This window comes from Labeo rohita, chromosome 3 (assembly GCF_022985175.1).
Source record: "Labeo rohita strain BAU-BD-2019 chromosome 3, IGBB_LRoh.1.0, whole genome shotgun sequence".
NCBI classification, from domain to species: domain Eukaryota; kingdom Metazoa; phylum Chordata; class Actinopteri; order Cypriniformes; family Cyprinidae; genus Labeo; species Labeo rohita.
Window position 1 is genome coordinate 28,032,270 of NC_066871.1, and position 12,613 is coordinate 28,044,882.

The following is a 12,613-nucleotide window of genomic DNA, read 5'->3' on the forward strand; positions in this document are numbered from 1 at the left end:
GTGTACGACTTTAATTATCGAAAAAAATGGTACACCTTTAATAACATGACCAAGTTCGGCATAAGTTCGTGAAAACGGCTGAAATCCCATACAGCGCCTTTAAGATGTTAAGTGAAACAGGCACACGCATCCTTCCTCGCCCACCACATTCTCCCCACGCATCACAGTGCACCACAACCTACCGAAAGGGGGCGCCCTCCTCCCTGAAAACAGTTTAGTTCCTGTTCAAAAATACACATGTAAAAAATAGAAAACTCCCGGTAAACTGGGGCCACGGTTTATAGCATTCCCAGACACACGGAAGACACACTCATAATTAACAGCGGTCTTCGCATTGGCATCTTTGAGACCCGCGAGACCCGCTCTGCGGGTTGTAATCTGTCGTGTCGCGCGCTATTTTTAGAACCCACAGCCGTGGTCACGTGACCGTCGAGAGCACGTCATTAATGTTGTTGTTGGTGGAGAAGCTGCAAATATGGAGGAAAGAGAGTTGAGACAGGAAAATTTGTACTTTTCATGAACAGAGGAGGAAAATAGCGTTGCAAAAGTGATAAAGTGGCAGACGGACGCTGAAATAAGACGGACCGTGACGGCGCGCCGAACGACAACAAGTATCAGGTAAAGTAACGTTAGAAACAAACATTTACATCGTCTGATAGTGATGGTTTATATTCTGTCTTTCCCCTCCTGGGTTTGACACCCACCGACAGGCAGCGGTCTTACCCGCAGGGAAACACGTTAGGTTGACAGCGGATTGATTTTGTAGTGCATTTAGACAGCTTTACACCTTTTGCACCCTGGCGGTTACGCAGCCTGGACGGGCTTAAACAAACAGCAAGAGTTTGTCTGATTTTGTCCGAGTTCCTGGCGTTAGTGCAAACTATCGCCATTTCTTTACCCGTGGGAATCGGCTGACGGGATGACTGTAACATTTTCATGACCATTCAGTCTCCCAGTATCACATCTGAGCGCTTTGTACAGTCAGTTGAAGGTTGATCTGCTTGAACTCCAGTATAACGCAGAAGATGTTTCTGGAGCTGGAGGAGAAGCGATTATATCATCATGATCATATTCATCATGATCTTCTTCTGTTGCGCAACTATGTATGAAAAAATCAGAATGTCGCGCAAGTGCGAATGTCATTTTGTTTTACAGTCAGGTCATGGTCACTTACAGTGATCAGGAAAAGAATTGCGATGTCTGAAGTATTTTATCTAGTGATTAATGTATATTTTCGTGTGTCATGGTTTCAGCATACGTTCTAGATGATGATTATAGGCAGGATGTTTAATTCATTCTCTGACAAAACTTTCAAGTATTTTTGATCAGAGAGAACATTCTGTACCCTGCTAGAAGATTTTGTGCAATTAAAGTTGTATTATTAGTATCTATCTGTCTGTCTATCTATAAACCATTGCTTCTAGACTAATACGATTCTTCTATCCACAATAACACTTCCTCCAGTAAAATGTCGTCTGAATCAGGAGAGAAATATACACAGATCACACACCTTTTACAAGGAAAAACAGTTCATTTGGACTTTGAATGTGGATTTTGAAGTGAGAGGATGTTGTTATGGATTATATAATCACAAAATAAAAGTTTGTGTTTATATCATGTGTGAGTACTGTGTATAATTATAATGTGTATACATATAAATACATAAGCATACATTTAAAAATATTCGTCTATATATATATATTTATATTTAAATATTTACATTTTTAAAATTTTATTAAAAATAATATTTAATAATTATATATATATATATATATATATATATATATATATATATATATATATATATATATCATTTTTTTTTAATTATAACATTATTTTCTTAAATATATGCATGCAAGTGTGTGTATTTATATATACACATTATAAATATGCACAGTGCACACACATATTATGTAATCAAACTTTTATTTTGGATGCGATTAATCACAATGAATCATTTGACAGTCCATCTATCTATCTGTCTATCTATCTATCTATCTATCTATCTATCTGTTTGTCTGTCTGTCCGGCTGGAAGCTGTGGTGTTTTCTTGTCTCTACCGTGACATTTCCAATAATTATCATTTGGTTATGAGATAATAACTGTATTTCACAGAGGTCAAGTCAAGGCTATCCGCTGTTCAGCGTTTTCACCTCTCTTGTCAAGTGGGTTGACTGCGGACTTGAAGTAATCAAATCATTTCTCAGGTTTTTTTTCTCCTGATTAACTCATCAAATTAAGTCATGACTTCAACAGTCCCAGGAATAGGCTGGCATATCACTCATGCACCAAGATTCACATTATTTTCTCGGCTAAAGCAGGTTGTGGCTCATTTGTCAAGATTTGCGTGGATGGCAGGTGATGCTATTATAGCGTTATTATGTTATGAGTTTAGATGGGTGTAACAAATAACACTTCATTGTAGGTTAGTGTTGCTAGGTCAGGTTCAATTATGTAACAGTAATTGGACTAGTTGACCGGCAACAGCAAATACTTTGGTTGGCTCTTTAATGTGGTGCGACTTCTGAGAATCTCAAGTCAAGAGGTTACTTTTTTTTTAAACGTGTATTTAGAAGGTTATTGACTTAATGGGTGGTTTAGACCAGTCATAAACGTAGCTTAAAAAGCTGTGTTTGCTCTTTAGGATGTGAGAGGGGTCGGCTGATAGTGGATGTGACAGTGCTCAAGGATACAAGCACAATCTGCCTTAGTCACATTTATTAGTGAGTTGACGCCATCAGTTATTTCCAGGAAACTACACCCTCTTCACTGCTTATGGATCTGTAGAGGACCATCTGTTGTTGAAGGGAAAAAAAAAGTGTTCCTTAAAAATCTGGTTTTAGTATTGGCAAAGCAATAGGTCCAGGGATTGATACACTGATGTGCCTGGTTAGATTTTGAAAACTGTGAAATGGTTATATCCTCAGGATTGTTTTGCTGTGCAAAGCAGCTGGATTTCATATTTGACTCTTGAACTGTGCTCCTGTATTCTGGATGTAAACGTAAGGTGTGGATATTAAAAGAATAGTTTACCCAAAAATGAAAATTTGCTGAAAATTTACTCACCTTCAGGCCATCCAAGATGTAGATGAGTTTTTTCGTTGGAACAGATTTGGAGAATGTAGCATTACATCACTTGCTCACCAATGGATCCTCTACAGTGAATGGGTGCCGTCAGAATGAGAGTCCAAACAGCTGATAAAAATGTCACTTTATTACAAAAGCTGTGCGTTTGCTGTAAAGAAATATGATTCTTCTATCCATAAAAACGCTTTGTCTCCATCAGGAGAGAAATATACATATATCGCACACCTTTTACAAGCAAAAACAGTCCAAAACGGTTTTAAACAAATATATATCAGTGGATTTAGAAGTGAGATGACTAGGGCCCTATGATTTCCATGATACGGAAAATGCGGAATCCAGGTATGAAAACAGAATTTACTGTATAACAAGGAATGTCACAGAATTTGTCAAAGTTTGGATGAATGTATCAAAAGTAGGTCATTACACTTAAATCAAATCGCGATATGGACTAGTATTAAGCAAAAAGACTATTTAAATATAATTCATTCATGTTCTACTTCTATTATTGCTAAAATTGTTAAAACTTTATTTTATGAAGGAATAATCACGCAATATTTCATTCATGTTGTAATTTTAGTAGTAACTTTGTTGGCCACAAAATAAAGTTTAATTTTTATTTGATTAAAAGATAAATTAAATGATTATTTTATGCCTTCATTTGATAACCAGAAAAAATTTAATATTGTAAAAATATTGTAAAAGTAAACTTTAGTAAATTAGGTTGTTTTTATGCATTCAAATAATTAAACATGCTTAAACAGAATTTGGTAACAATAAAACAGAAGATGTGAAAAAATAAAACATTTCATAGGGCCCTAAACATGTAAGTTTTGTTGAACTTTTAAAACATTGACGTTAAATTGTATAAGTTTCAATTTAAATTAATTAGACTTGATTTTTAATAAAAAAAAAAAAAATTAAATTAACTATTAAAAAATGAGTCCAAAAAAATAAAAATGGAAAAAATGCAGTCTAGAAAGATTAAAACGGAAAAAAATGAATTTGAGAAAAAATAAAACGGATTTCATAGGGCCTTAGATGACATTATTATGGATTATTGATAGATGGCTTATTTCTTACAAACAAGCCACTTTTCACTTCACAAGCTGTTAATTGCTGGACTGGAGTCGTGTGGGTTACGGGATTATTGTGATGTTTTTATCAGCTGTTTGGGGACTCGTTCTGACGGCACCCATTCACTGCAGATCCATTGATGAGCAAGTCATGTAATGATACATTTCTCAAAGTCTGTTCAGATGTAGAAACAAACTCATTTAAGTCTTGGATGGTCTGAGGGTGCGTACATTTTCACTGTGAGATTTTCACATTTGTACCACAGACAGTGGTTTTTGAATTAAAGGATGTCTTTGTATTGTCTTAATCAGATCACCTTTGCTTTGATTGTACAGATTTAAGCTTATGTAAATCGGAAGCAAGAAAATTCAAATATTCAGAGCTTTAGATTTGTTCCGACCAACTAATGTGATTAGGCTGCCGATGAACTTGCACTAGGTGACTGCAGATGCTTTAAAAAGTTGCGTAACTGTTTTATCTTTGAAGTTTTATTCAGTTGCATTTGCTCTTATCTTACAGTATGCATAGTTTTGTCTATTTTTGTCTGTTTGTTCTGTGCTTTATTTTGATTGGCTCAATCTGGTCTGACAGGCATTTGGACTTTGATCGCCTCTTCCAGAGAAGCTGAGTTACATATTGCTTGTAGTAAATGTAAGGTAATTGTACTTTATAGGCGCATTGACCAATACTCATGAGAACTTTCTGTTTTCAAAATGGGCAGTTGCATTTAATATTTAAAGGTTCATTTTTATGCTGGGCATCTGTAGTTCTATCAATTGTGTGTGTGTGTGTGTGTGTGTGTGTGTGTGTGTGTGTATATATATATATATATATATATATATATATATATATATATATATATATATATATATATATATATATATATATATATATATATGGTAAAAACTTGTTCCACTTCTTTAGTTGTCTTGTTCCTCACCTACACGTCCAGGTTCACGCCCTCATCTTTACGACATCGTTTGTGAGAATGGAATGCAGAATGCCGGTCTGTTTCGCGTTCTATATGAAAGGCACGGTGAGTCCTAGTAATGAATAGGCTCTGGGTGTAGAATGACGTAGAAAAGATCCGAACTTCTGCACCACCCACAGCCACGCCAGCTCCTTCAGCTGCTTAACAATATGCGTGTAACCCCTCTGGGCCAGGAGGTGAGTGTGGAATGTAGGAGTGTGGAGATCCGAAAATATTTTGATGCCTTGAAAACAGATGTTGCTGTGGTTACGCTACACGGATGACCTGTACCCTCTTTGACAATCCTGGCCGCTCAGAGGCGTCCAACAACTCCCTGTCAGGATTTCAGCAGGCTGTTGAGTGTTTAAAGTTTTATGGTCAGGGCTACATTTCAAGCCAGATTGAGTGTTGGGAAATCCAGTCTTCCACAGTCCGTGCAGATGACTGGCGATTTTTGTAATCGCTCTGGACATTACAGGCACAAAAACTGTCGAGTAAAGTGGCGTGTAATCAATGTGTAATCTAGTGACTCAGTAATCAAGGTGTGTTTCAGATGGTGCGAGATCCAGTTCCTAGAAGAGTTTTTGTAATGAGCTTGTGAGCGTGGTATGGATCAAACGGACAGGAAGCAGACGGTGATGTAGCTGCACCTCACGCAGACTCTGCAGTAAAGGAAAACGCATTGCATTTGTGATGAAAAACAAGACCAGTAATTTTTCAGCTCACAACCAAGCAAGCTTAAAATTAAATTTAAAAAATGTCAATTAAAATATCCATTTAAAATTTTGGGGCCAGTTTTTTTTTCCCCCATAGTATCAGCAAAGGCACATTAAAGGGGTCATCGGATGCAAAAATCACCTTTACATGTTGTTTGCACATAAATGTGTGTTGGCAGTGTGTGTACACAACCACCCTATAATGACAAAAATTAACTATAAATAAATATAAATAACGTGTCCCCGATCTGCCTAAATGTGTCTGTGTTCGTGTGAATCATTTGTGATCCAGCTTCACCTACAGAAGAAGTGAGTATAAGGTTCTTTTATGATTTTTTGCAAATCGCCTTGCCTAGTAATGTGCTAGTTAGCAAATTCCATTGCTAAATGCTGCTAAAGTAAACGGTACGGCTCGTCACCACGCAGAAGAGAGGGGCGGGGTGAGCAGAGCTCATTAGCATTTAAAGAGGCATGCAACAAAACGAGTTGCTATGAAAAGAGCTGATTTTGACCATGTAAAAAGGGATGCGCGATCTGATACTCATATCGGGTATCGGCTCCGATACTGCCATTCTTTGTGGGATCGGGTATCGGTCAAAGAGGGCCGATCCAAATCCGACATTGTGCGTATTATTCTGTGTTACCATCAAGCTGCATAAAAGCATTATAAAGCACAATAATGTTTTCGTGCATTATATTCAAAGTCTTCTGAAGCCATACCATAGCATAATGTGAGGTTCATATGAATATATAAGTCCTTACATTAAAGTTCACACAAACTGTTCTCTCCGCTGTGGCAGTCAATTCATTCATTCAGCTTTCAAGCCCTGGTCGCATTCGGTTACGACAGTCAGCTTGGTAAAGCTCTCTCCAAGATCATTCTGTGTTCCCATTATGCTTGCTACCATGTGTCTGTGAGAACAAAACAGGAGAGTAGAAAAGATTATAAATTGTTTTTAACGCGCACAGTAACTGAAATTTGAAACTGTTAAAAGAAAGGCTCAAACTGTTGCACAGATATAATAAACTACGCATCAATTTCTCTTCCCTCTGTGTTTTGAACTTTTTAATGTGAAGTGCTGCGTGCTGTGACTCCGTTGCTTCAAGCGCATCATTCTGCACACCGGATGCGCATATTGTAAGCGTTTCATGCCGCACTGTATTTGTTTTGTCCAATCTATCATATGTTGTTGCTATCATATGGTCATTTTGACGGACAGGGTCGTAAAAATTCTGTCATAAACTATTATTACCCGTCATTTTAATTTTCTTATTTTAATTATAATAACACATTTATTTGCTTTTATTTTTGTTCACATTTTCATTTTTAATCTTGCACTTACAGGGTGAGCAGTAGATTCTAATTTTTATGAACAAATATCTATTCTTAAATCCCAGTCAATCTTTTGGCCTGTCTATGCTGTTTTCAGTTTATGAATGAACAATACATAGTGCGTCTCCTATCCAATAGGCTAAATCGCAATAAGCTAAGCTCTGTGCTTCGTTACTTTCAAAATAAAAAATTCTCAGATTTCAAATTCTGTCCATTTCATTAGGAAATTCAACCAATAAGTACTGTTTTGGCGCTCTTTAATGTGGCGTGATAGATTGCTGTATCTTAAACTGGATACTCGCCTGTGCGTAATCAAATGCATAGCAGAAGATTTGTGACAGTTTTGTTTTTGTTCTGGATTCCTTGCTCTGCTGCCACCCTGGACAGGGGTGGGAATTACAGTTACAAGAAATCACCCTCAGTGCAATCTGTCAAAATGACGGACGGCCTTCAGATTTTTCCGTCACTGATTAAAAAAATCTGTCAATGACAGACAATTTTCAGTTAACGCAACCTTGTTGCCTTATTAAAAAGTATGCTATACATTTAAAAGAAATGTCTTTTAATTTTATAGTATATACTTATATATAAATACATTATTTTTCATGAATGGATTTTATAATACAAAAAGCAATGTGTAACATTTTACCAGATTTAGTGCAACAATTTATTTGTTCCCCATAAAATAACGTTTTTTTTTCAATAAATGTTTAGATTTCTAAAATAAATGTGCACTGATTTTTCTAGAATAACTTTTGTTGTTCAATTATCCACTAACCTAGTGTATGATATATTTTTGTCATAGATTATGAATGTACATATGTTTTTTTCGTATTTATTTATTTTTCTTTATCATGAAGTAGTCTGTATTACGTAGATGGAATTTATTTCTGTGATCAAAGCTGAAATTTTCGGCATCATTACTCCAGTGTTCAGTGTCACATGATAAATGAGCATTAGACAAAAAAAAAAATCCAAACCAACTTTGTTTTAAACAGTTTCCTCTTTGTATCCAGCTCCTGTAGTTTGCAGCTAACCGAGACTTTCTCACTATATAATATTGTTTGTAAGTATATTTATAAAATTCCTTTAAGGTCTTAAAGGGATAGTATACCCAAAAATTAAAAAATTACCTCATGATTCACTCACCCTCATGCCATCCTAGGTGTATATGACTTTTTTCTTTCAGACAAATACAGTTGGAGTTATATTAAAAAAATGCCCTGGTTCATCCAAGCTTTATAATGGCAGTGAATGGGTGTTTAGATTTTGAAGCCCAATATAGTGCATCCATCCATCATAATAAGTACTCCACATGGCTCTGAGGGGGTTAATAAAGGCCTTCTGAAGTGAATCGATGCATGTTTGTGAGAAATATTTCTAATTTTATGAACTGTAATTTATAGCTTCAGCTAACTGTCGTATGCGTGTTCACAAGAGAGTGGTGTTCCAGTGGATGACATACGAAATAGCGTAGGTGTAGTGTAAGCTCCGGTGAGAATATGCTAGTATCGCGAGAACCGGGTTTTGTTTACAGGAGCAAAGGAAGCAAAGAAACCAGTCTCCTCTTGGCTCACCATTAAGTTATAATGAACTAGTGAGTTGTTTATATTAATTAATTAGTTGCTTTAGGTACATTGTGTTTGGGGCTTTGAGATAGATGAGTTATGAGGTGATGTCAGACCATTAGTCTTTTTGTTCACCATTATAAATTCTTAACACACGCACACATAGTCCAGCCTCCCTCCAGACCTCTGTGTGTGCAGTCATATCTTTTGTGTGTATTTGTCTGTGAGCGGTTCTGTTGGTTTCTCTGACGTCTGATTTGAACTTCACAGTAATTCTTAGTAATGCTCTGGATTGTGTGGTGTTGCTCAACAGAGCTCTGTGCAAATCTGAATATCATTCTTTGTCAAAGTGTAGTGAACGATTAAGTGAGGGAATAGCAGTCTTTATGTAAACCGTGTCACACAGCTTATTTTAGACATTACTGTTTTATACTGGTCTATATTTCAGCACGTTGTTGAAAAGAACAGACAGAATTTCCCAACAGGCTTCTGACAGTTTTCTGGGTTTATATATTTGTTATGGGTCTCATGTTCAAGGTTTTTGCTTGAATTTGCTGTGAGCGGACTATACCACGACCATTAACTGTGCAATTTTAGGGGGGCATAAAGCCAGAATCATTTTGAGAAAGCCACGAGATGCATTGGTGCATTTGAGTGGTGATTTTTGTGATTGCTCTGGACATTACAGGTTCAAAAACAGCTGAGTAAAGTGCCATGTAAGCGGTGAGTAATAGTGACTATATCGAAGGTGTGTTTCAGATGTGTTTCAGAGTTTTCACTTAAAATTGCAGTAAGTAGGCTATTCCATGACCCTTAACGCCACAATAGTGGTAACTACATTATGATACGATACATTGCAGTGAATCACAGCAGCGCTACTGGATCATGATTGAAACTACTGCAAGAGTAAGAACCAGCATTTTAAGAGGGAGTGAAATTGTTATGCTGTGGGTTTATTCGCATTCTGGTATGTTCTGGATTAATTCAGTGGTTTTCAAACTGGGTTCTGGAGAATGTTAGAGAAATTTTTTTTTTCTAAATTGTTTATTTATTTATTTACTTATTATTAATAAGTTTTTATTTTATTTATTGTGTGTGTGTGTGTGTATATATATATATATATATATATATATAAATAGGCAGTTGAATTAATATATTGATTTATTATTTTTGTTATGTGTAAAATTGACAGAATTTGACAGATTGACTGAGATTTTCTTCAACTCTACATAATGCAATAGAGGTAGACCGATATTGGATTTTACCGTTACCGATAACTAGGTTGAACCACACTGGCCGATACGATTAATCGACCGATAGTTTTTTTTGTAGGTGGCGGCAAGTTCCTGATTTTATCACTGAATCATTAATTCATTTGATTCGTTCAAACGGCTGATTCATTCAGGAATGAAGCAAGTGACTGTCTTTAAAAATGGGTAATTGAATCATTGACTTAAATTATTGATTCTTTTAACGGCTCAGCTGTAGTTTTGTTTCAAACTATTTTCATTGATGAAATAAAGCAAAATCAGGCAATAGTGTGCAGTAATATTAACTTCTTGTTTGTTGAACTGTTGTATTAAATCAGTATCACATTTACAAACTCTTTTAGTAATAATTAAAAGCTGTCACTCATCCTAGTTCATCACAATCTCACAAAGTTCCATTATAATCAGCAAAGCTCTCTACACTGCACAATCAGTCTCTTATTTACACTCTGTCTACACTTTGTTTATGAAAGGATTCGTGAGATATGTCTGTGATACATTACTCAACGCTGCAAAAACACGTAAAAACCTTTGAAGCTTCCCTCAGAGCAAGCACAGTGCTAATCGGGTCAGCACTGGTGCTCTTAAATATTTTTTTATAGTCACACACAGTAATTTTCAGTCGCAAATGTGACTGAAATGGTCACACTGTAGAGCCCTGCTTACAAACGGAGAGGTTTTTACAGAAGGGATTTTTGGTATCTCTTTTATTCCTTCATGGTAACACTTTACAATAAGTTTCATTAGTTATCGTAAATTAACTACATTAGTTAACATTAACTAAGAATGAATAAGACATATACAGCGTTTATTCATCTTAGTTCATGTTAATTTTATTATATTATTAAGTTGTGTTTTTTAACATTTGTTAATGCACTGTGAACTAACATGAACAAACAATGAACGGTTGTATTTTCCTTAACTAACATTAACAAAGATTAATAAATAGTGTAATAAATGTATTGCTTATTGTTCGCTCATGTTAGTTAATACATCAACTAATGTTAACAAATGACACCTTATTGTGGAGTGTTACCCACTTCATAAATCAGAACACTGTCAACAGCCGGAAAATAAATTCATCATGTTTTTAGATAGGGATGCACCGATACCGATACTGAGCTCCTGTACTCGTACTCGTACTCGTACTCATTAAAACACCCCGATACCAAATGCCGATACCACACAGCATGTGACAAGTGTGTATTCAGGCAAAGAAACACAGACAACAGAACAACAGACAGCAGACAGAGTCATTAGGGATTAAGGATAGTATACATATAGGAAGTATATGTATGCGAGTAATATAATGTTAAACATTCAGTATCAATGCTTGTATAGCTGGTGCGCGTGAGCTGATAGGCAAAGCACGCAGAGTGGATTGAGCGTGCGGCGGCGAAGATGTACGGAAAGGTCACTGGAAAGTTTGTAGTTCGGTTGGATATGTCAAAAACAAGTAATATTTGGATTAAAACAAATTCGTAAATATGAAACAAAATTTATAGAGGCATTCACTATAAACATTTATTTATTTTCAACCTTAAGTAGACGTGACTGTACGACGAAAGTGAAACTATCAGTCTGTGTGAAATGCGCTAGGCTGTACTGTACTTGCGCGCGTTGCGCATGTTTTGCTGGCTTCATGAGTGTTTCTGCATTATTTGCGTCTGTTTAGATTATAGCCCAAATAGCAGCATGTTTCAGATGAAGTTAGAGTTAGGAGATTCATAACGAGTGGTTCCCTGCATTATTACAACAAAACGCATGATTACAGTACTGAGATGCTGCAATGGAGCAGTTTAATGCTATTAAATTAAAGATGATGTATCATAGAGCAAAAAAAAAAATTGAACAGTGAAAGTAACAAAACATATTTTAATGGGCATAATTAAGTGTAAAAATAAAAAGAGCTAAGGGATATATAGTCAAACCAAAAATTATTCAGACACCAGATATACACCACCTAATTTTTGATATATATATATTTTTTTCTAGTGGGTGCAGGACACAGTTTATGATAATGTGAAAAATGTCTGATAATGTGAGAAAAGGTATCTGAATAAATTTTGGTTTGACTGTATCTACACTGTAAAAAACAATTTGTTGAGTCAACTTAAATAATTTGTAACCTGGCTGCCTTAAAATTTTAAGTTCAGTCAACTCAAAAAAAGTTTATTCAACTTGAAATGTTAAATTATACTATGTGACAACGTAGATATTTGAGTTGAATCAACTTAAAATGTCAAGGCAGCTGGGTTACTTACCTATCTGTTAAGTTTAGCAAACACAAATATCTAAGTTTTTACTTAGTACAACTTAACATTTCAAGTTGTCTAAACTTATTTTAGTTGACTGAACTTAAAATTTTAAGGCAGCAGGGTAACAAATTATTTTAAGCTGACTCAACAAATTGTTTTTTATTTTTTACAGTGTATTTGATAAATGAAGTTAACCAACAAACATGCATGTTCTTGCAACATTGTTTGTTAATAGTCATTTAACAACATAGTGTGTTTTTTTTTTAATAGTAGAATAGTGCCACATAGTTTAAGTGAAAGTTTGTGTACTTAAAAGCAGGAGGCTGTTTTGAGACTTTG

General features: G+C 35.6%; 1 protein-coding gene across 2 annotated transcripts in view; it reads left to right on the forward strand.

Annotated features, from left to right (window-relative positions):
* The first annotated feature begins 313 nt into the window (after nucleotides 1-313).
* The window catches only part of hdac5 (histone deacetylase 5), a 103,266-nt gene continuing 90,966 nt past the window's right edge, over nucleotides 314-12,613 (forward strand). For both annotated transcript variants that reach the window (XM_051103536.1, XM_051103538.1), the window contains exon 1: nucleotides 314-618. The gene's annotated coding sequence lies outside the window, so the exon portion shown is untranslated. The remainder of the gene's footprint in view (nucleotides 619-12,613) is intronic.